Consider the following 23,490-nt stretch of genomic DNA (forward strand, 5'->3'; position numbering starts at 1 on the left):
CTCTGGCAACCATCAGTTTGTTCTCTATAGTTGACAGTTTTCTGGTTTGCTTCTCTCTCTGTCTTTTTTCTTCTATGTTCATCCATTTTGCTTCTTAAATTCCATATCTGAGTGAAATCAGATGGTGTTTGTCTTTCTCTGACTTATTTCACTTAGTATTATATTCTCTAGCTCTATCTATCTATCTATCTATCTATCTATCTATCTAAATGAAATCTGTCTCACATTTTCTTTATCCATTCATCATTTGATGGGCACTGGGCTGCTTCTACAGTTTGGCTATTGTAAACAATGCTACAATAAAGATAGGGGAACAACATTCCCTTTGAATTAATGTTTTTGTATTTTTTGAGTAAGTGCCCAGTAGTGCGATTACTGGAATGTAGGGTAGTTCCATCTTAAATTTCTTTTTTTTTTCCATCTTAAATTTCTTGAGGAAGTCTTTTAAAGCCCGTCTCTTAATAGATTGAAATCTGACAAGTAATGATCACAGCACACATTTCTTTGACTTCAAAGGGTGGTGGAGCTGGTCATATAGAATAGATCAGATGTTCTCAAACTTTAGAGTGCAGCAGAATTATCAGGAATATTTGTTAAAACAGAAATTGCCAGACCCATCCCCAAAGTTAGGGTGGGGATTAATAATTTGCATTTCTAACCGATTCCCAAGTGATAGTAGTAGTAGTAGTAGTAGTCTGTGGACCACATCTAGAGTACCATCGGTATTAATAGCTATGTCAAAATGTTTTGTAAGCTAAGTTTCTATGATATTCATGGAATAAAAGGTGAATTTCAATCTCCTTAAATTAGCTTTATGCTTTTTTATAAATAAAAGGATAAAAAATCTTTTAAAACATGGGCAGCCCGGGTGGCTCAACAGTTTGGCACTGCCTTCAGCCCAGGGTATGATCCTGGGGACCCAGGGTCAAGTCCCGCATTGGGCTCCCTGCATGGAGCCTGCTTCTCCCTCTGCCTATGTCCCTGCCTCTCTCTCTCTCTCTCTGTGTCTCTCATGAATAAATAAATAAAATGTTTTTAAAAATGTTTTAAAACCTACTATTCAGTGTGTCTGAAACCAGTGATTGCTTTGCTTAATGAAATTCTTATTTTTTGAGGATGTATTTATTGGGGCACCTGGATGGCTCAATGGTTAAGCATCTACCTTTGGCTCAGGTTGTAATCCCAGGGTCCTAGGATCGAGTCTTGCATCATGTTCCCCACAGGAAGCCTACTTTTCCCTCTGCCTATGTCTCTGCCTCTCTGTGTCTCTCATGAATAAATAAGTAAAATCTTTTTTTAAAGATGTATTTATTTATTTTAGAGAGTGAGCTAGTGTGGGAGGGAAGAGGGACAGAAGGAGAGGGAGAGAGAATATCAAGTAGACTCCCTATGGAGGGTGGAGTCTGACTTGGGGCTCTATCTCAGGACCATGTGATCACCAAAAGTAGAAACCGTATGCTTAACTGACTGCACCATCCAGGTGCCTCTTGCTCAATGTTTTTTTTTTTTTTTTATTGATTTATTCATGAGATACAGAGAGAGAGAGAGAGAGAGAGAGAGGCAGAGACACAGGCAGAGGGAGAAGGAGGCTCCATGCAGGGAGTCCGACGTGGGACTTGATCCCAGGTCTCCAGGATCACACCCTGGGCTGAAGGCAGTGGTAAACTGCTGAGCCACCCAGGCTGCCCCTCAATGAAGTTTTTAATGAAAAAAAGTTCTTTTATGTATATATGTATGTATAAAATATATATATGCATATATATATTTTATTGGAGTTCGATTTGCCAACATATAGAAAAAAAGTTGTTGATTGTATATTTTGTCTATTACTGAAATAGCATAGACATTGCAGATTTTTCCAAACTGTAATTTATTGTGGTTTTTGGCAAGAAGACTTAAAAAATTAATAGGAAAGCTTAGATATCTTAGTTTAAAAATATTGAATTCTTAAAGATTCTTAATACTTTATCTGAAGTGGGCAATAATATTTTTCTTTACCCTTGTCTGTGACTGACCCATACATTCTTATTACTAGAAAGGCCCCTCTTTGTGTACAGTATCAAAATGATATAGAGATCCACGATCCAGACTGGACTGAAACATCTTATTCAGTCAACATTTGAAGCAGAAAAAGTTGAAGGAACTTTATGAAACACATGAGTCTTTTCAATAAATGGTGCTGGAGCAATTGGACATCCACATGCCAGAAAATGAATCTAGACCCTGACATTATACCTTTCATAATAATTAAGTCACAATGGTCATAGACCTAGATGTAAAATGCAAAGCTATAAAACTCCTAGAATAGGAGAAAATTTGGGTAACCTTGGATTTGATGATGCCTTTTTAGATAACATTAACAAAAGCATGATCCATGAAGTGAAAGATTGATAAGTTGGTCTTCATTAAAGTTAAAACTTCTGTTCTGCAAGACAGCATTCTTAAGAGAATGAAAAGACAAGCCGCATGCTAGGGGAAAATGTTTGCAAAACATATATCTGATAAAGGACTCGTATCTACAGTATACAAAGAACTCTAAAAACTCAACCATAAGAAAACAAACAATCCAATGAAAAGTGGGAAAAGATCTATCTGAAATGACAGCTCACCATGGAAGATATGAAGATAGAGAATAAGTATATGAAAAGCCACTTGTGCAATATAATATACAATTATGAATTGCAAATTCAAATAGCAGAGATACCATCACATACCTATCAGAATGACTCAGATATAAAATGCTCACAATGCCAAAGGCTATATCAAGGTTGTGGGGCAACAGGGACTCACACATTGCTGGCAGGAATGTAAAATGGTACAACCACTATGGAAGACAGTCTGGCAGTTTCTTACAAAGCTAAACTGAGTCCTATCAAATGACTCAGCAGTTGTGCTGCTAGGTATGAGTTGACAACTTATGTCTGTACAAAACTTGTGCACAACTATCATAGCAGCTTCATTCATAATTGCCAAAAACTGGAAGTAACCAAATGTCCTTCAATAGATGGATGTATTCTGGAGATTGATTGCACAACAAGGTGAATGTACTTAACACTCCTGACCTGTACACTTAAAATTATTAAGATTATAAATTTTATATTATGCATATTTGATCATAATTTAAACCAAGAGAAAAAAAGATCAGTGGTTGCTAGAGGATGGGGAGGGGATGGGGGAGGAATAATTAGGGGGGAGTAAAGTGGATTTTTAGGGCAGTAAAATTGCTGTAATAGTGGATGTATGACATTACACATTTGACAAAACCCACATAACTGTGTAACACAAAACACCTTTTTAAAAAACATTTTATTGATTAATTTGAGAGAGAGAATGAGAGAGATAGCACAAATGGGATGAGGGGCAGAGGGAGAAGCAGACTCCTTGCTGAGCGGGGAGCCCCCAGTGCAGGATTCAATCCCTGGACTCCGAGCGAGATTCTGACCTGAGCCCAAGGCAAATACTTCATTGATTGAGCCACTCAAGCGCCCCCACAAAGTGAACTCTTACATTAACTATGTTAATAGTAATGTATCAATATTAGTTCATCAGTTGTAACAAACGTACCATACCAGTGTGAGATGTTAATAACTGGAAAACTAAGGGTGGAGGGAGGGAGAGGAAACAGGTAGGTACTTCCTGTCCTTTCTGCTCAATTTATAACCCTAAACCTCAAAAAAATAATGTCTCTTAATTAAAATAAAGCAAAAAAAAAATCACTTGGGCCTAAAGAACAAAATAGTACAATGGGGCTAGCTTTTGAAATGCACACTGGAAGTAATCTGAGTAAACCAACTACCTGAGATAATTGAATCACCACTATGAGGTATGATTAAATATACTCTCTTCATGTTTCCCTTTGCTGCCTACCCTGTTACCATATTCAGGAATTCACTGGAAAGAGAACAAAGTCCATGCTTTTGAGCCGAAGTGCAACAGAAGAATATAGATGATGAGAATACGTTAACATATGTGAAGAACCTTTTTTGGAGGTGTAGTTCTTTTCTGTGGCCATCTGGTGGTCCGCTTGTTTACAGGTGATTGGATGCTTCTGTGCCCTGTTCTTTGAGAGAATGAGAAGTTTGTTGTTTTCCTGTCTCGTTCTTTAGGGAGAGGATTCCCTTGTGCAAGTAGTTTCCTCTTCTCTCCAACGGACTTGTTCCCCTGGTGGGGGGAGCAGTCAGCTTGTGGGAGCAACACCTTTCCCTTGGAGAGCACCTCGTGGTCTTGCCCCAGCTTGAACTCCTCTGCAGAGAATGTGGACAGTGATAGACTCCCCGTTTTCCTTTCATTTCATTTGGAATCTTTCTGCTTTTTACTGGCCCCACATTTTCAGTCGTGGGGTTGGATTTTAAGCATTTTTAAACCACCTTTTTCTTTGTAAATTCTGCTTATTTTTGGAACAGCTAGGTTTTGTGTGTTATTTCTGCAGCTTTCAATTTCCACTCCCTGTGTTTAATATAAAGTACGTAATGGAGAGGTTTTGTTGTTGTTGTTTTTGTTTTTAAAACCAAGAGTTGACTAGCTGGTTCATGGATTAATTCATAAAATTAGAACTATTTATTGAACAAAAGATTGAGAGGAGATAGTTGTGTCCATGTCCCTGTACCAAATTATCATCCCTTCCCTCCGGTGTGAGGGTTACCCAAATCGTCGGCAGGGTCTGAAGGCCAAGGTCCTTGTGTGCTGCTATTTCTGGATCTCCCATTGACAGCAGCTAAATTAGAGCGAAGCCCCTAAACTGACAGTTTAGGGCGGGCATGCTATTGCCGTAGGCAGTCGGGGAAGGCAGGCCCCCCCATCCTCCTGACTTAGGACATTCATGCCTCCTGAGGTGGCTTGTCCTTTCTGATGATGGATTGAGGAAGACAGGCAGCACATGGGCAGACAAACACCCCGCGCGGGCATTTGGTGCCATTTAACAGTTTCTTCCTGCTCCTGACATTTTCATTTCCCTCCTTCACCCTGCTCATCACTAACTATTTGCATCCTCCTTTCTTTACGCAGCAGTAATACAGAATGACAGGATACACATACAAGCTCCATTACTCATTTCATATGCTATATTCTAGTCAAATTACACAGTGGGTTTTACATGAGCTGAGCCATGAAAGGGGCATTACGATTTTAATTGTATGCTGGCCTTGTGCAGGGCATCATTCAAGACGGACAGAAATTTTCATGAAACAATCCTGCTCAAAAAGCAGCCATGAAACAAAAAGGTGTTTCATTTATGTTTTGCTCTTGCCAGCATGGGCTTGCGGTGTTTATCAGCAAGCCTCTTTCCCAGGAAAGAACAATGAGGATTTTTAGTCGCATTCCTTTGGGAAGAAGACCCTGATGGCTGCTGTTTATTCTTGAATGCTCTTCTAGGCTGTGGGGTGACTCAAATGCAGCTACACAGAATTTGCCTCTTTATCTCCAGAACGAGTCCTAGGAGGCCTGAATGTCTATTTAAAACTTTTAGACCTTCTTAAGAAAAAAAAGGTAGCTTTGTTTCATAAACATATGTACTTAAAAAGTACATAAGCTTAGTGCAGAGAGTAGCAGAAATGCTCGGTGATTTATGCAGACATTGTCCAGGCATTTCTGCTTCAGACTTGGATTGAATCAATGGGCCTCTCTGCTTCCTATTTTCAACATGCCAGTCACCAGCTGTATTAGAATTGCACACTTACTCTGCTTTGAGTGCTTGCTTTCTCTGCCATGTAAAGACTTTATATATGGGGGGGATGGGGGACAGGTAGGGCCTGAAGTATGACATGACCAACAGAGAAAATGCAGCACACAGTGTCTTACTCATTGTAGGTCCTCAGTGTCTTACTTGGTTGACACAGTGAGTAGCTGAAGGCAGGAGAATGTGCTGTTTGTCTCATGTGAAGCTTTCCTGGTAAGTAGATCGAACAGTGAATGTTTACAGCAGCTGTGTCTTCTTTCTCTTCGGGCCACCTTGCTTTGGTTTCCAGGAATGCTTTCATGTTGGTCACCTCTCTGGCTTCATCTGTTTCCCTTCTCATTCTCTGTGCTTCAGTCACCCTGATAACATTTCTAGTCTTTAATGCTCTAACCCTGTTTCCGTCTCCGGGCCTTTGCACTTCCTGTCTTTCTACTTGAAGCTTTACCTCTAGTTCTTCAATGGGCAAATTTCTCTGTGCAGATCTACATTCAAATGGTAGATGGGGGGTAGTAGCCCCAGTGGCTTAGCGGTTTAGCTCCACCTTCAACCCAGGGCCTGATGCTGGAGATCCAGGATCGAGTCCCGCCTCGGGCTTCCTGCATGGGACCTGCTTCTCCCTCTGCCTGTGTCTCTGCCTTTAACTCTCTCTCTGTCATGAATAAATAAATAAAATCTTGAAAAAAAACAACAACAACAAAACAAATGGTAGATGGTTGCTAATGAGGTCCTATTTGGTGACCTTATTTAAAATAGTACGTACACACGCACACATACACAAACACACACATACTCCATATCTCCCCTCCTTTGCTTTATTTTCCCCCCGCAGATTCTTTTCCATCATACATACTAAATGTTTATTTAGTTTTGTCTCTTATTTTGTTTGTCTCTTACTAGAATATGAGTCCATGATTTCAGGAATATTTTTGCTCTTTCCTGTCTATGCATTCACTTCTGAATTCTCAGTGTCTAGAACAATGCGTGGCACTGAGGAAATTAGTAAATATTTATTGTCTAAATGAGTACATGGTGGCTATCCCTGACCACCCTATCTACAGCATCCTCTCCCTTGCCTCAGTTCATTTTCTGCCTACAATACAAAGTTGTCTTATTCATTTATTTGTTTCCTTAACTATCAGCTGCCTCTACTTTCTCTAAGTGAAGAGAAAGTTCCAAGTGAGGAAGGGCCTGCTTATCTTATTACTTACTTAGCTGACATTCCAGAACCTACAGTGGTGTTTGGCAGAGAGTAGATGCTCAGTAAATAGTAGTCGGGGCATTGATCGGTTCTTCTTTCTACTCACCATCTTCCCTGTCACATTCATTCTTCACAGAGCAGCCTCACTGAATAATCTCTTTTTCTCATTTGTGACGCATGTCTTTTCTTTCACCTTGGGGTACTCTGTGGATGATGGAAACTCAAGTGTTCAAGTGTGGCTAGATTAGTGGAGAAGGCTGGCACCAAAGAAAAGTGATTTGGTCTTTCCAGACTGGCTTGTTCTCATGGAGAAGCCTTAGATTGTCCCAGAAAGTCAATGATTTTGATTCTTCTGCCTCATTTTAAAGTTTCTGTCATTTTTCCTCATTTGTTGGGGAGTCTTTGGACAGCATGGCTTGAAGAGTTCTCCACCCAGCCTTCTAGAGGGTGCCAGTGGGCCCTGGAAGGTGCTATACTTGCACACAAGAAGGCAGACTACAGAGCACCCATAGAAGGGAAGCTTCTAAGGAGAAGTTCAGGAACCTTTGCAGGGAGGTCCACAGACAAGCAGAATTCTTAATGATTTATTTATTTGAAAGAGAGAGAGAGAACATGAGTGAGAGGGTCAGAGTGAAAAGGAGAGAGAATCTCAAGGAGACTCCCTGCTGAGTGCAGAGCCCTGCATGGGTGCAGCATCACGACTGAGACACTAACCCCAGCCTAAGATCGCAATCTCAGTCAAAACAAAGAGTTGGATTCTGTACCACCCAGGCACCCCAAAACTTCTTAAGCACAACATTAGATCATTCCCTAATATCTGGAGACCTAACCTCAGCAGGTTATACAATTCAGGGAGAGCATGGGCTCCGTCCTCCTCTCAAGAAGAGCCAGCTGACTTTCCTGATACCACAGTAGAGTCACTTCCTAATGTACCCAAGTTAGCTTAATGGTGAGATGAATCACTGGGGCAACAGTAGAAATCTGTGCAGGAGAACAGGATGGTCTTTGCACTGGACAGAGGGACAAGGAGGCAAAGGGAAAGATCTGCTCAAGAAATCATGGATGCATTTGCAACAGAATTTTATATTTAAAAAGCTGTTCTTCTTTTCATGAGAAATGAAAAGATGTAGCACCGATGTGACTTTTCGAAGCTCTCATTATAGTGTGGTTCAGTTTCTGAATTCCTCCAAGAGAAAAGAAGACCCGAGATTGGCAGTTGGTTCTGTCTCTTGCATCAGCTGCATCTGTGAGCCATTCATGACGCTCATGTGGGATTCTTGCCAGTGAGTTTGCTGCTCTAAAGATCTTGGCCCGGACTGAGTTCTCAGTAGGGAAAGGTTGGGAAGAGTCCTTGGAAAAGCAGTGACAATGAATGTGCCAAGAATAGAGAGAAATTAGTCTCTTGCCAATTTCCAGGCTCGTAAATGGAAACGTAATCTATAATTGGTCAGAAGTATAGATTTATGTATTTATTTGTTTGTTTATTATATGTGTGTATGTGTGTGTATATATATATATTTATTTACCCAACCATTCATAAAAATGAAGTCATGATTTGAAATGATCTGGGTGGTCCAGAAAGATCCAGTTGTCCTATGGAAAGGTAAGGCTGTTCCTACTATGGACTTGTAGCTCCTGCTTCATGGAAAACTACTTATACTGTCATCATCTGGTACTCCTTGTAGACTCCTACTGTATACCTTCTTGGTTCTAGTTGGATAAATACCTGACATCTGACAATGAGGGGCAATGTGGTATGGAAAACACTTGAATAATAATCATTACTGTCATTAATGGTTTTGTTCTCACGTGGCCATATAGTTTGCCAAGTATGTTCACATATATAATCTTAATAAAAGATTAATGCTAAAGACCAGTTCTGATTCATGTTTTCACTTCCTTTAATGGCCAGGAATACGTCTTTGCATGTAGTAGACATTTTGTCCATGTTTGCAAAATAAATGCATTCTGCCCTCTGCTCCTCCCTGCAGACTGTGGTTACGGTGGTCACAGGCCAGGACATTATATTCTGCGGGGTAAGCCGATGGTCAGCATGGAGAAGGGCAGTCCTGTCTGCAGAGTGCTCACTCTGTGCCCTCTTCCCGGAACCACCAGGTCACTGATGGCTGGAGGAAGGACCACAGCCTTCCTAAGCACTGGCCATCAGCAGGGATGCACCGCATATTTTCCCAGCTACTTCACCCTCAGTATTTTAAGCTAGTGACATTTTCCTGTACCAGTCACCTGCTTATTTGTAGCCCCATCTAAAGATAAAGTTTCATCAGAATGAGACTTCAGTTCATTGGGCAAGTATTTATTGGACAGCTACTATGTGGGGCACTGTTCTAGGTACTGGAGGTACAGCACTAAAAAAAAACACTCTCAACATCACTGCATGTGTGCACATGTGCGCACGTGTGGTGGGGGCAGGAGTCAGGAGGTAAACAGCCAAGTAAGTGTTCTAGTTAGCTTTTACTGCACAACTGGCCGCCCTCAAGCTCAGTGACTAAAAAGCATAGCAACGTTTCTCTTGCTCAGGAATCAGTGGTTTGGGCAGAAATCCTTGGGGAAAGCTCATCTTGGCTTCATGGGGCCTCCACAGAGGCAATTCACAGTGAAGGCCACAGCAGGCGTATGCACAGTGAACTTCAGAGCCCCTTGTTGGAAGGGCAGCAAAAGGGGCTGTTAAAATATTAAAATTCAGAACATTTGTTCCTCCTTTTTTTAGATTCTTCCTGAACAGGACATGGTGTTTGTTATTTGCTTTGTAATGCTGAGTTCCCTTGGGCTTGGGGAATCATACTGAATAGTGCAACTGCAGGCCTTGCCTTGCCACTCAGCACATGCAGCCCACTGGCTTGCAGCCAGAGGACAGGCACCTTGTGATCTGGCCAGGGGTGGGGGAGGTCAAGGCAGGCCTTTTCCCTTGGGCCCAACACCAAATTGGTAGTGTACTGGTGGCCCTCAAGGGAGTCTAGCCTCCATGCAGGTTGTGCTTGGTACCTGGATTGGGGATGGAAGAGGGCCTGCCCACATCAAGTCACTTGTCATACTCACCATGGCTGCCAGCTCAGGGTGGGGATGGCTCTTGACATGCTGTACCTTGAAATGTTACAGATACCCTCCTTATGTTTGTACCCAGGCCCCTGCCTCGGGTAGAGGAGGCAGAAGTCACTGTGTGATAGTGAGCGGGGGGAGGAGGGCAGTGGTTGGGGGAGTGGATAACTAAGAATGTCCCACAGGTGAAGGACCACAAGGGAGCGAAGGCTTCAAGTCCCCAACTCATGCTCCATTGTCCCATCAAGCTTCACATGCAGAATACAGATTCAAAAGTAAAATTGTTAGGAAGTGCAAGACTGGCCACAGAGCATTAAATCCAAAGTGTAAACCCTTGTGAGTACAAGTCCCTGTGTGACAAAACTGGAGTCCCGTCAAGAGCCTTATGGCCGGAGAAAGTGCTTTCAGGTGACTCACTCTGGTGGTGTACAAGTTGGTGCTGGCTCTCAGCTGGACTGGGTTGATTTTTCTCCATATGAGCCTCTTCATGTGGCTTGGCCTTCCTTGCAGCATGGTGGCTAGGTTCCAAGAACAAGTATCCCAAGAGAGCCAGGCGGAAGCTGCATTGCATTTTATGGCTAGTTTTGGAAATCACATAGAACTACTTCCACCACACTGTTAGTGGAAGCAATCACAAAGGCCCACCCAGGTTCAAGGGGAGAGCATATAGATTCCACCTCTTGATAGGGAAATGGCAGGGTTCTAGAGGAACATGTGGGTCTGGATGTACTGTCAGACCTCTATTTTTAGAAAACAACCTGCCACAGTAAGATAATATATGAGACAGGGAGAAGTGCTGTGGAAACAAAAAAAAAAAAAGTAAGGCAGAGAAAGGCGGAAAAGGAGAGCATTGATGGGGATAGGTGGTTTGTACCATTAAATAGTGTGGCCAGGTAATGCCTCCCTGATCCTTGAAGAAAGTTAGAGATGGAGCCATGCAGATATCTGGGGAAAGAATGTTCCAGACAGAAGAGAAAGCCGGTCTGGAGTGAATTATGAAAGCAGAGAGGCAGAATCAAAGTGAGGGTGGAGGAGAGTAGCAGGAGGGGGGTTCAGAAAGGAAACAGGGACAAATCATTTAAAGTCTTATAGGACACTCTAAGGCTTTTACTTGCACATGGGAAGCCATTGAAGATTTTTGAGCCAATGGTGTCATATGGTCTGACTTATTTTTTTAAAGAATCATTCTGGCTGCTTTTTATAGAATAGATTGTACAGGGACAAAGGTGGAAAAAGAGTGACCCATTAGGAAGCTTTTGAAATATTTAATGCAAGAGTTGATAGATGCTTGGACCAGCTGGAAACAATGGAGGTAATAAGGAGTGATTAGCCTCTGGATATATGTTTATGGGTAGAACCGTAGAATTTGGTGACATTGGATTTCATTAGGAGTAGACAAGGTCAAGAGTGACTCCTTTGTGTTTGGCCCAAATAGGCAGATTGATGGTGTTGCCATTAACTGAGGGTTGAGGGTTGGAAGACCATGGGAGGAATAGGTTTGAAAGAGGAAAGGTGATAGGGAAAATCAAGAGTTTGACTTGGGCATTTTATTTTATTTATTTTATTTTATTTTATTATTATTTTTTTAATGATAGTCACAGAGAGAGAGAGAGAGAGAGAGAGGCAGAGACACAGGCAGAGGGAGAAGCAGGCTCCATGCAGGGAGCCCGACGTGGGATTCGATCCCGGGTCTCCAGGATCGCGCCCTGGGCCAAAGGCAGGCGCCCAGCCGCTGCGCCACCCAGGGATCCCTGGCTTGGGCATTTTAAATTTGAGGTGTCAAATAGATATTTAAGTGGGGTCGCTGAGTATGCAATTACACCTATAGGCTGATGTCTGTGGGAGGGGTCTAGGTTAGACATAAAAAACTTTGTAGTTCCACCAAGACAGCAATAAGAGAGTGAATATTTCCTGGCAAGAGTCCCCTCATGCATGTAGCTACTTTGACATTGAGGTGAGCATTCTTTTTATTTTTAGACTGATGAATAAGTAGATGCTATTATCACATTTCCTCATCCTGTATGTTTGGATAGAACACACTTTCATTCAGGCAACCAGTTTTCCTTTTAAGGGTTTTTGGTGTTCCCATGTGTGTATACATATGCATTACATTCTAGAAATCTCAGCCAATGAGTTTTCCTTTGAGATATTGGCCATTTATGGTTTATTATAGCTGATCTAGATTTTAAGATGTTCAGATTTTCATTTAAATAGGTATTTGTTTGCATTTTATATACTAACTTGTACATTTGATCAGACATAGTATGTAGACATAGATCAGCTCCAGCCTTAATAGTGTTTCCGAGATGAGAGATCAAATTATCCCTCCTGCTGTCTCCAGGCAATCTGCATCTTTTTGAAGGTATTATAATTTAAAAGAGCATTTAAATTAGAATCTTTGTAGCTTTTCCTTGAATGTGTATGCTTAACCTACCTATACTTGAATCAGGATTTTATAGAGCAGATTTATTTAACTTTTGTTAATATTCTGTGAATATAGATGAGAAATATGCTATTAGATTGAAACAACAAGATTAATTGTTTGATGGAAACACGGTGTGTTTTGATCTTAGGAGAAAGACATGCCATAAGACATTTCAAATATATATCATTAAGATACATTTCACTAAGTAAAGAATATTTTGATAAAAAAAAGTGTTACGAGGCTAAACTATTAATGCAAGTTTTGGTTAAAAAAAATTTATTCCTGGATTCAGCATCCCCTTTCTCTCTTTTCCACCCTTTGCCCTTTAATCCTCTGTATATATTCCCTTCCTTTCCCTTGATTTCTCTCTTTCCTTCCCTTTCTGTGGCTTCTGTTCCCTTCCCTTCCCAGGACAAAGATTGTTGCTTGTGCGGGGGAAATTGTAAAGTAGGTGGAAAGGAAATCCCAAGTTAGACCAATAATACTGCTCATATCTGTATTACCTCGGCCTTCCCCTGTCACTACCTGGACACAGAGTAAAGTTACCAGGGTGTTCTTGCTAGGGTAAACACTGGGGCAGCCTTGTGCTTTGGTCAATAATTCTATTTTAGTTTAATTAATGGAAAGGCTCCAATGCCCACATAATCTTCACAACACTTTGTCCCAGCCCTCAGAGCTGTCATACAGATTTAATTCCATCTCCTGTAGCCGAGTCTTCTGGACACTCAGCAGATGGTTTTTCCCTGGTCCTATACTCTTCCACTTTATATCTCAGGAATACAGTCTTTATATCCCTGGTATTTTGAGCTACGCCTTCTTGTCTTTGTTTATCTTTCTCAACCAACTTTCTCCCCACTATTCCACTATAAAAATTTTGCATAGTAGTTTACTTAATATGGGTAAATTGTATTGTATTTGGAGATTTCAAGGCAATTGGTAGACTTTGAGGGACTGGATGTTGGGGGAAGTAGGTGAGAAGGTATTCAGAGCAAGTCAAAAGCCAGGGACTAATTATTTTATTTTAGGCATGGCCTGAGAGGCTCATAGGGAAAGAGTGTCTGCAGGTCCGGGCCACAGTTCAGGTGCACACTAATTGTTTTGCATTGAAGCACATTTTCAGTAAATAATACCAGGGCCAACTCTATTAATATGCTCAGCGGAGAGAAAATTAAGCAGTTGCTTGACTGATAATGATGCTGAACACTTTCAGGTGTTAGAATTTCATTAAGACTATGTGTTGTCTTTTACCATACCATTTACATTTTGTGTTGGGTATTTCAAATTAATCATGAGCATAATTAATAGTTGTCGTAATTAGATTACCATTTTGTGATGATCTGCAACATACCAGAGAGTGTGAAGAAGAAAAATGAGGAGGACCACTCAAGGTTCTTTGCAGTGGGAGACTTATCTAAACAGGTCACCTCTGAGGATTAATGCACTAGTGCTTCATTCCGCATTGGCTTTTTTGTAACAGCTAAAAATGGAGACAGTTTTAATGGGAAGTGGAACTCTCTGAGGGCCTTTCGTCCCAAGCCACCATGACTGAATTGTTTTAGGAGGACATTATTATAACAATGGTTCTAGTGGAAGTATAGGTTACTTTTGATAACAACCATAGAGAAGCCAGGGAACAAATATATAGTTTTACATTACTTAAAAGTTTAATTGAGTTAAGGATTAGTATTCATAATCTAACAAAAAAAAAGTTTAGTACTTTAGAACTTAAATGAATTCTTGAACATATTTCAGACAGAATTTTTTTTTTTTTTACCTCAGGAAAGGCTTGACGAGATTAAAATACCAGACAGAAAATTTTTAAAAAGCTTTTGGAATAGCTCTTATTAACCTGAAGAGACACTTAGTTAACTATCCATAGGCTAAAAGGAGAAGGACATTTGCATGGAAGTCACTTTTCAGCCATGGTTTACCCTAGAATGATTTCAAATGATTGTATAATGAGGGCAAAAAGTTGCAGGGCTACATATAAACTGCATGCTACTTAATAAATTATTCATGTTAGCCCAAAGGTATAATTATTCAGTGAAATGAGAACTAAGAAAATTAGTTCTGTATTAATGTTTGTTTATACAGATAATTTTTTTTTCTTTACATGGTCACATTTTCCTGCTAGAGGTAATCTAAAGGCAATCCACATAAAATGTTAAATCAGGTTGGAATTCCCAGGGTCAGTTGTGTTCCATCTTTTTCTCTTTCTGCTGTTATAGTTTGTTTGTTTCTAGAGAAAATTTTTCTTTCATAAAAAAGAGAAAGGCAAACTCCCTTAAAGCAGTCCTTTTTTAAAAGGAAAGGAGCAGGGACACTTGGAAGTTCAGTCGATTGAGCATCTGATTCTTGTTTTGGGTCCAAGTCATGGTCTTGTGGTTGTGAGATTGAGCCCTGCGTGGGGCTCTGTGCCCAGTGCAGAATTTGCTTGAGACTCTCTCTCCCTCTCCCTCTGCTCCTCTCCTGCTCTCTCTCTCTTTCTCTCTTGCAAATAAATAAATAAATAAATAAATAAATACATACATACATACATACATACATACATACATACATATATAAATAAAATCCTCAAAAAAACATAAAAGGAGGGAGGAGCTAGATATTTTACCACAAGCATGCCTGAAGACATTCTGAATGCCTTCCATACCAGCTCTTTAGTGCAGAGTCAGAAGGACACCATTTTGTGTCTTGGCCAAGACAGGCTTTGCCTAACATCTCCCACTTTACCACTCATAGCCTCTTTTCCCACAGACCAGATCAGAAACCATGACTGTTATTTTTCTTTGTCTTAATTGTTATTTAGCTTCCAGTTGTGACAATATTAAACACATTTTTGAATAGTCTCTGCTTCTACCCTTAACTCCTGGAGTATCTAGAACAACAGATAAGATGATGAGTTCAAAGAACACTCAGAGCAAATCATTCTTCTGCTTAAACCCTTCCAGCAGATTGTTGGCTCAGAGTGAAAACTGAAGTCCTCCCAATGGCCCATGAATCCTGCCTGGTCTGGCCCTTAGCTCTGTGGCCTGTGACTCAGCCTCCCACCCAGCTGACTGCTGCCATACTGACCTCCTTTCTGTGCGTGGACCATGTCCGCCCTGCTCCCCATATAGCTGCCTCCAGCCCCGTCCCCAGATGCCATCTCTGGGGCTTTTTATAAACCCCACCTTCTCAACCACCCATATAACTATAATACCCTCAGCCCTAGGCTTTCCCTGCTTTTACCCCACACTGTGTCTTTTCTGCTTACCATTCATTACCTCCTAGAATACTTTGTAATTCACCTATTATGTTCTTTGTTTATTTTCTGTCTACTTGCTTGAACAGATGATCGATCACTGTCTCTTTGTTCCTTGGTGTATGCCAGGTGCCTCAGAACAATGCCTGGCACATAATAGGAGCTCTGTAAGTATATGTTAAATGAATGAATGTATGTATTTCATGACACTCTTCCATGAAATGCTACATCTGCTGCCCCCAAGGTGTATTAGAGACTGCCCAGGTGCCATGTGGTGAATGCTCCATGACCAACAGTTTCCAGTTGTGGAAATCTAGGGAAGCCAGGGCAGGAAGGTACAAAGCAATGGAAGCAGTGGAGAGCTTAAGTGAGCTTAGGGCTAGAATTTAGCACAGTCATACGACCCATTTCCCCAACTCTTTGTGGTGACCATTTCCATAGAAAGAAGACCTCTGTTTGGTGGCAGTGATCTAGGATGAGAACCACACGTGTGGTATGGGTGTTGTGAGGATGGCCTGATTTGGGCTGATATCCTGCTTGCATTCAACTGTGAAGTGAAGGACATTTTTGGAAGAGTTAAATGTCAGAGATCAGGCTAAAGGCAAGGAGTTGAATCTTTTGTTTCAGTAGCCTTCTTGATGGACAGCTATGCTGTTTCCTACCCCTGCAACACATACAGGAGAGTTAGGGAGACCATGCATGTCATCTTATAGCTTCATTTAATCTAGTGGATGGTTGAATTGCCTCAGACTATTTCAAATCACTGTAAAAACCACACTGTCCAGTAGAAATATCATGTGAACTGTAATTATAACATTTTCTAGTAGCTACGTTTAAAAAAGTAAAAAGTTTAATGTATTTTAATTATATATTTTGATATATTTTATTTAACCTGAATATCCAAAATATTATCATTTGAATCTGTCATCAATATAAAATTAAATAATGAGATATTTTACTTTCTTTAGCTAAGCTTTCAAAACTTGGTATTTTATTTTTTATACTTACATCTCAACTTGGACTAGCCACCTTTCAGTACTCAATAGCCATATGTGGCTGAGGGCTATTATATTGGACAGTGCAGATATAAAGAGTATATGATGAGATATAAAACTTACTATTTATAGATTCTCACCCTTCCACTTTCTCTTTAAAAAAGTTTGCTTTGATTCAAAGTATATTTTCAGTCCATAAATTATGTTTCAGCATGCTTGATGTTATAAAGTCAGACTGAAACACAGGAAGAAAATGTGTATTTCTCTATAGCTGATCATGAATGTAGTTATTAGCAATTGTACAATTAGCAATTGTATTTCACCTTAATTAGTTGGTGAATCAAGTAGCAAAGATATATCTTTGAATAGATATAGATATCTATAGATATAGAGGCAGAGAAAATAAGTGGGGACTATAAAAACATTCATGCAGCAGTGTGATATGTTTCTGTTTTGGTACTTGAGACTTTGTGGAGGTCTGCCTGAAGAATTGGTGTACTATTTGCTCTTTTGTATTTTGCAATATGATTATCATTTCAAAACTGAGATGAAACTTACATAGAGCCGTTATGTCTTGGATCTCTTCCAAGGTATTTTAGCTATTAAGGACCCCGAATGAATTCTGAAGATTATATTCTAAGGATGCTTTGTGGTATGGTAAGCAACTTGATTGGCTATGAAAAATGATGGGAAGTTGTAACACATGCTGAGAATCCTACAGCATTGTCTTGATAAAGATGGTGAACAAGGTAGGTCTTCCATCGGGAATAATACCCTACATATTTGCTCTCAATCTTCTGAGCGACCTTTAGATTTAAAACAACAAAAATATGTTGCTTAGATGTTAAAATGAAACAGGACATTTTTAATGTTGGAATGGGTCTTAGCTCTCTTTTACATCATCAGGTCTTCTAGTTTATTCACTTCTGTAATCACTTTGCCCCTCCTTGTCGTGTTTGCCCCTCCCCACCAACGATTTGGAGAGACAGATAATTATATACACACCAGCTAAATGTCTGGTAAAATATCTGGGCAAAACTGATTTGACTTGTGTGGAACTGAATTTAAAAACACTTGATGGAACATTGCTTCAGTCTCTGAACACTTGTCAGGTTACATTTCTTGCTTTGCCTCCATTAGCACGACATGTGGTTTGGTCCTGAGAGACGCTTTGCCCAGACTTCCTCCCCCCTCCGACCCCTACCCGTTCCAACTACATAACTTGCTTCCAAGGGGTCATAATCTATCAGCTCTTCATTTTGTCACTCTTAACTAGAAAAATATATATAATAACCTGTCCAAATGTTTTATGCCTAGGTAACCATCTTTTTATGAAGTTAATGTTTATATTATGGAATAGAGGAATGTTTCAGTATTGTGTAAGTGGAAGATATAATAATATGGAATACGTATTATTATTTTTGAAGTATTCTGCCAAAAGAAAGTAATCAATTTAGAGAAAATCAGTGATCATTTCTAAGTCAATGTTATATAACTGGCCATTGTACTTGATTGTGATTTTACATTTGAGGTTCTGCTAGCTGAGTGGAAGAGAAAGCAGGGCTTTTAAAAGCCCAAATAGGGGGATCCCTGGGTGGCTCAGCGGCTTAGTGCCACCTTCAGTTCAGGGAATGATTCTGGGGTCCCCGGATTGAGTCCCACGTCGGGCTCCCTGCATGGAGCCTGCTTCTCCCTCTGCCTGTGTCTCTGCCTCTCTCTGTGTGTCTCTCATGAATAAATAAATAATATCTTTAAAAGCCCAAATAGCTGATCTAGTTTAATTTTGTCATGATTTACAAAAGAAACAAATAAATAAAAAAACTTACGACATAAATGGTGACAACCTTAGAATTTTATATTGGCTAGTATACCAAAGTACACAAGTGATGGGAGATGGTTAAAGCTGGATTCACACTTAGCAGAGTGAAGAGAGAAAGGTGGTTGTCTTTGATCATCACTCTTAACTTTTAGATGTAATTTCTCAGGGAAGAGCCTACCCTTCTCAAAGCACTCAGCCTGAATTTATTCAGGATCAAGTTAAATGAAAGTTAATTCCTGGCATTGGTAAGGTTTATAATCTTCCAAGCATGTCTTTCAAGAACCCATTTTAAAAAATGGAGTTTAAGCTCAACAAGCGTTGGAATCAATGGTCACTGAAATGGGGAGCCTTTTCTCATTGAGATTGTTAATAAGTAGAAAGCAAAATATATATTTATCACTTACATACAATGTAACATAGTAAAATATGTTGTCTTTTAGGAATGAGTCCAGTCTGGAAATATTCAGAATAGCAAATTGAAGCCTAAGTGATTCTTTTATAATTTAATCAACTTAATAAGACTTTTTGGATAGTTAGCATTTGGTTGGCTTCCCCCCAAAAGGGGGGGTGTTGGCCTTAGTTTAAACTGTTTAAAAATTAAACAGAGACGTAGTTAAAGATGGTGGAGCAAAGGAATTTTTATTCCACTTTTCTGCCTGAAGCTCCCAAAAGGAACAAAGAGAATGAAAAATAAAGAAGAAAATCCTGTCTCCTGTTAAGTAGCTATACCTCAGATCACAAACTACAAGGAATATCTGCCAAATACAGTAAAATTTGAACCAAAGAAGAGAGGATGCTCTGAGCTTACACAGTCCTCAAATTTGGGGCAAGATGCAGATTTCTCAAGCAGTCGGGCCTATAAAAATTAAATGGCTTCCCTAAAATGATACGATGGGGGAGGAGGACTCTTTCTATAGCAGCTATGTTGGAGCTGATAGAGCAGAAGAGTCACTGGGTAGCATTGGACAGGTTGTGCCCTAAGCAACTCTAGGGACTCCATTAACATCAAAGTCTATGTGAATGGAGTTCCCTGGAGTGAGTGCCCAATTTGTGTGCCTGTGTTGGCCACCATGGTGACCACATGCGACTTGAATGAGTAGTATCCCAGAAATATGGGACTGCTCCAAATGAGGCTGGGAGAGAGGTCAGGTAGTGGTGGTCATGAGATGACCACACAGAGAGCCTGTAATATGAAGAACTTCTTTCTAATGACTTTGCATAAGCTGAGAGAGTCACACCGAAAACTCCAGTGTGAAGTACTCCCAGGGTACAAAGAGGTGGAGAGAATGTTGGAATTAATTCCTTTCTGGATTTGAAGCTTGCAAGTCTACTCTCTTACTATTTGGTACATGTCTGATTGTCTCCATTCCAGCATGGATACCTTCTGGTAAATACCACACCTTGGCAGAGAGAGTGCAAACTCAGAGAAGAAAGGACCACAGACAAAAGGTAGAGGAAGAATGTATATCAGAAGACAAAATATCTCATAAACAGAAGACAAATTTTGACTCCGTTCTTCATGGTCTCCAAGGAAGAATAATAGCTGGGTTTTCTACAAAACAAACAAACAAAAAGTTTAAAGAAAAGATACCTAGGGTGAAAGAAGACAGAAGAGAGAGAAAAGCTGAGCCAATCAATCATGGTTAAGAGATGAGAGAGAAAAATAAAACCATTTTAAAGATGAAAGCCACATGAGAAGCCACAAACAATAATAAACACAAGTAAAAACAAGGGATATACCAGTCAGATTTGAGAGCCTCCTACAAAAAAAAAATAATCTGATAGAAATGATTTCTCTGAAGAGGATGCATTGAAAGACAAAAGATTATCACGTATTTGCTTGGTTTTTTGAAAGTAAGAGAGTAAGAGATGGGAACAAAAAGTATTCAAAGGCATAGTAGAAGATGATGTTACTGATAAAGAAAGATTGTTATGTGGAAGTTGGAAGGGCACACTGTTTACTAGAAAAAAACCTCTAGGAAGTAGGAATTAGACAAAATATATTGCTGAGTGGTCAAGGGCGCTAAGGGAAGCAGGACTGGGGAGTCCACTGGTGTTGGCAATAGGGTCACTGCTGGCTGTTGTGAAAGCTGTACGAGGAGGACAGTAGGGCAGACGCTGGAATAAACTGGGTAGAGAAGTGAGTCGAGGTGAGGAGGTGAAAAGAGCATAGACAAATCATCTAAGAAATTTCATCATGAAGGAAACGAAGGGTTATGGATGTACCTACAGAGGGACATGAGATTTAGAGAGGGTATGTTTTTAAGATGGGAGAAACTTGCACGTACTTAAACATTCTTAGAAGACAGAGGAAAGCAGTGCTCAGCTTTATCTGTGCACCGGAGGCACCTGGAATCTTCTAAAAAACACATTTTTTTTTCCCTTAAAAACATGATGTTGGGCCCCACCCACAAAGGCTCCCCTGCCATTGGTAATGGATGTGGTTGGTGCTGGGATTTTTAAAAGCTGCCCAGATGATTCTAAGGACTGGCTGAATTTGAAAACCATTTTCAGGAAAGTTGAAACCGCATCCCAAGAAGATGAGTGGTAAACTGATCCTACGCTTGATGGAGGGATTATCCCAAAATTAGAGTAGGATTTCCTCTTCCATTGTGGCTGCAGGAAGTGGTGGGAACACTTTCAGACAGATGGGAGCTAAAGGGATTTCTGCTCTGGCTTCTGTTTTCTCTGTGAAGGTGCAGAAGGTAGAAGAATGTGCTGGGAGGAAGATGGGAAGGTCTGGAGAGGAGGAGCAAATGTGCAGCAGTTTTATGGGGAATGAAGGAGAACACCAGGGAGGAACCCAGAGGCTGGGCGGGCAGTGTTGAGAGGCTGAAGTTCAAGGTCATAGTTTCATAGAGGCAGTTCCTTGTCCTTCCTAGGTGTAAATAAAGCATGACACAAATGAGAGAGCAGTCAGTTTTCCAGTGAAGAGTAGAGAAGTTAGTTACTCCTGAGGTACTCTAATTTTGTCCATAAGACAGAGAATCGACGCTGGTGGAAGTAAAATAAATAAAAATAACCCATTAGATTAAATTCTGTCTTAATCTCCTTTGGCGAGGCTCTGCATTGTTTCTGTGAATACTGCAGAAATGAAGCCAGACACTATCATTTTGCTCAGTTAAATGGAAAGAAATGACTTTTAGTCCTACTGGTTCAAAAACACAAGTAGTAAGTGCTCAAGGCCCTAACTCTTTCCCTAGGGTGACGTGTATGTTCTAGAACTAGTATGAGGTTTGCAGTAGAGAGCGTGTTGGCACCATAGTAATTAAGTGTTGAAACAATGTGTGCACTCAGGCTGCATCTAGAAATATATTTTAGTCAACTTGGCAGGAGACATAAACTCAATCAGTTTTAATAAAACAATCCTGCTTTGTAAATATCACAAATAGAAAGTTACTCTTTTTGTTAGGTCTTGCTGGCAGGGTCCTGGGAGTAGAGATTTTAGTTTTTTAGCTTCAGGCCTCCGTTCTTTTAGTGCCTTTTCAGTTGCACAGATAGTTTGCATTTTAAATCATCTCACATAACTTGCCAGAAGCTGTCCTTGATGCTGAGGACATTGTGACATTTTCAAGGAAGGCTGAAAAGCCCTGGATGCAAGAGAGCCCTCATCCATGGGGCACACCGAAAGCACACCAGAGCTGACTTCCACGAAGAGCCCATGCAGAGACTGTGCAGTGAGAAGAAAATAAATACATGCATAAAAATTAAATCCAACCCACACAGCCTGAAACGTCTCTGGATGTTTACTGATGTCACAACTTCTTTTCATTCCAGTGGCGAGGACAAAATGAACATTGATTGTTGCTTGAGGATCCCTGGGTGGCGCAGCGGTTTGGCGCCTGCCTTTGGCCCAGGGCGCGATCCTGGAGACCCGGGATCGAATCCCACGTCGGGCTCCCTGCATGGAGCCTGCTTCTCCCTCTGCCTATGTCTCTGCCTCTCTCTCTCTCTGTGACTATCATAAATAAATAAAAATTAAAAAAAAATTTTTTTTGATTGTTGCTTGAACATGTTTTCAGAGCAATTTCCTGATCCTCTTATCACTTGGTAAAGAATACGGGTACTGTGTACCCCATGTCTGACCCTTCTCCACACACTGACTTTTGCAGATAACTAGCATGACACAAAACTTGGCGGGTGATGGAAAAAAAATTGTTTACTCTCACATTCACTACATTTTTTTAAATTGTGAAATTAACTGTGGCACTCTGCTAGGCATCAAGGGATGAAGACATAATTCAGACTTGGCCTCTTGTTCTCAAAAAGTGTCGTCGAGGCTTCTAGAAGTCCAGGGAAGCAAAGACATTTTCTTTGGCTTACTTTTTCATTCTTGGCTATTCGAATACAGAAATCATTTATTGTTGTGATGTTTGGAAAAATTATTTTGTCTCCTATCTTCTTTAGTGACAGGTTAGTAGACAGATAACTTCTTGGTCATCTCAGAGCCTTGGCGTTAAAAAAAAGAAAAGTTTGTGCCTCCTCATGAGTTCCACCTATGGGGGCAGAGCCTTCCCTCTGTCCAGTGTTTTGGTGAGCTTGAACTTCATATCTCATCCTTGTGCATTAGCCCGATTTATACTGTCTCTAGCTTGCAAAGGTCCACTGTAGAGGATTAATATGTAGCCAACATCAGCTATCAGCATCACTGACTTTTGTATCTAAAGTACCATCCTTCCACCCCTCATGAAAATTTTATGTCTCAAAATAGTTGGTTGATGTCCCATCTGGGCAAGTTTTCCATCAGCTGGAGGGTGATTCTAGTCCAGTGTGTGTGTGAATTTTAGAAGAGAGCCCCCCCCCCCCCCCCGCAATCTAAAGATTTAACTGCACAATTCTTACTGACAAGCGTTCTATTGATTTGAATGTGGCTGATTATTTAAAAACTAAAACAATATGAACAAGATGATTTTTGTTAAGTCCTGAGACTATGAAAATATTTTTAAAAGTACGCTTTTAGTTCTTTGACAGGCACTTGTAAGTCTTTGAACTGATACTGTTTTTTTGTGCTTGGCACAGTTTTGCCTATGAATTCCTGATAAGCCAAGTCTAGGGACAGATGTCAAAATTATTTGGAA

At 40.5% G+C, this 23,490-nt stretch overlaps 1 protein-coding gene and 1 long non-coding RNA gene across 8 annotated transcripts in view; both read left to right on the forward strand.

Annotated features, from left to right (window-relative positions):
* PTPRM (protein tyrosine phosphatase receptor type M) overlaps positions 1–23,490 on the forward strand; it is a 778,989-nt gene that overhangs the window by 79,309 nt on the left and 676,190 nt on the right. The gene's annotated exons all lie outside the window — the stretch shown is intronic.
* Positions 15,685–22,621, forward strand: LOC119872614. Its single transcript, XR_005362675.1, has 3 exons — positions 15,685–15,765; positions 17,184–17,342; positions 19,785–22,621. It is a non-coding gene; the product is annotated as an uncharacterized LOC119872614 (long non-coding RNA).

This window comes from Canis lupus, chromosome 7 (genome assembly GCF_011100685.1).
Source record: "Canis lupus familiaris isolate Mischka breed German Shepherd chromosome 7, alternate assembly UU_Cfam_GSD_1.0, whole genome shotgun sequence".
NCBI classification, from domain to species: domain Eukaryota; kingdom Metazoa; phylum Chordata; class Mammalia; order Carnivora; family Canidae; genus Canis; species Canis lupus.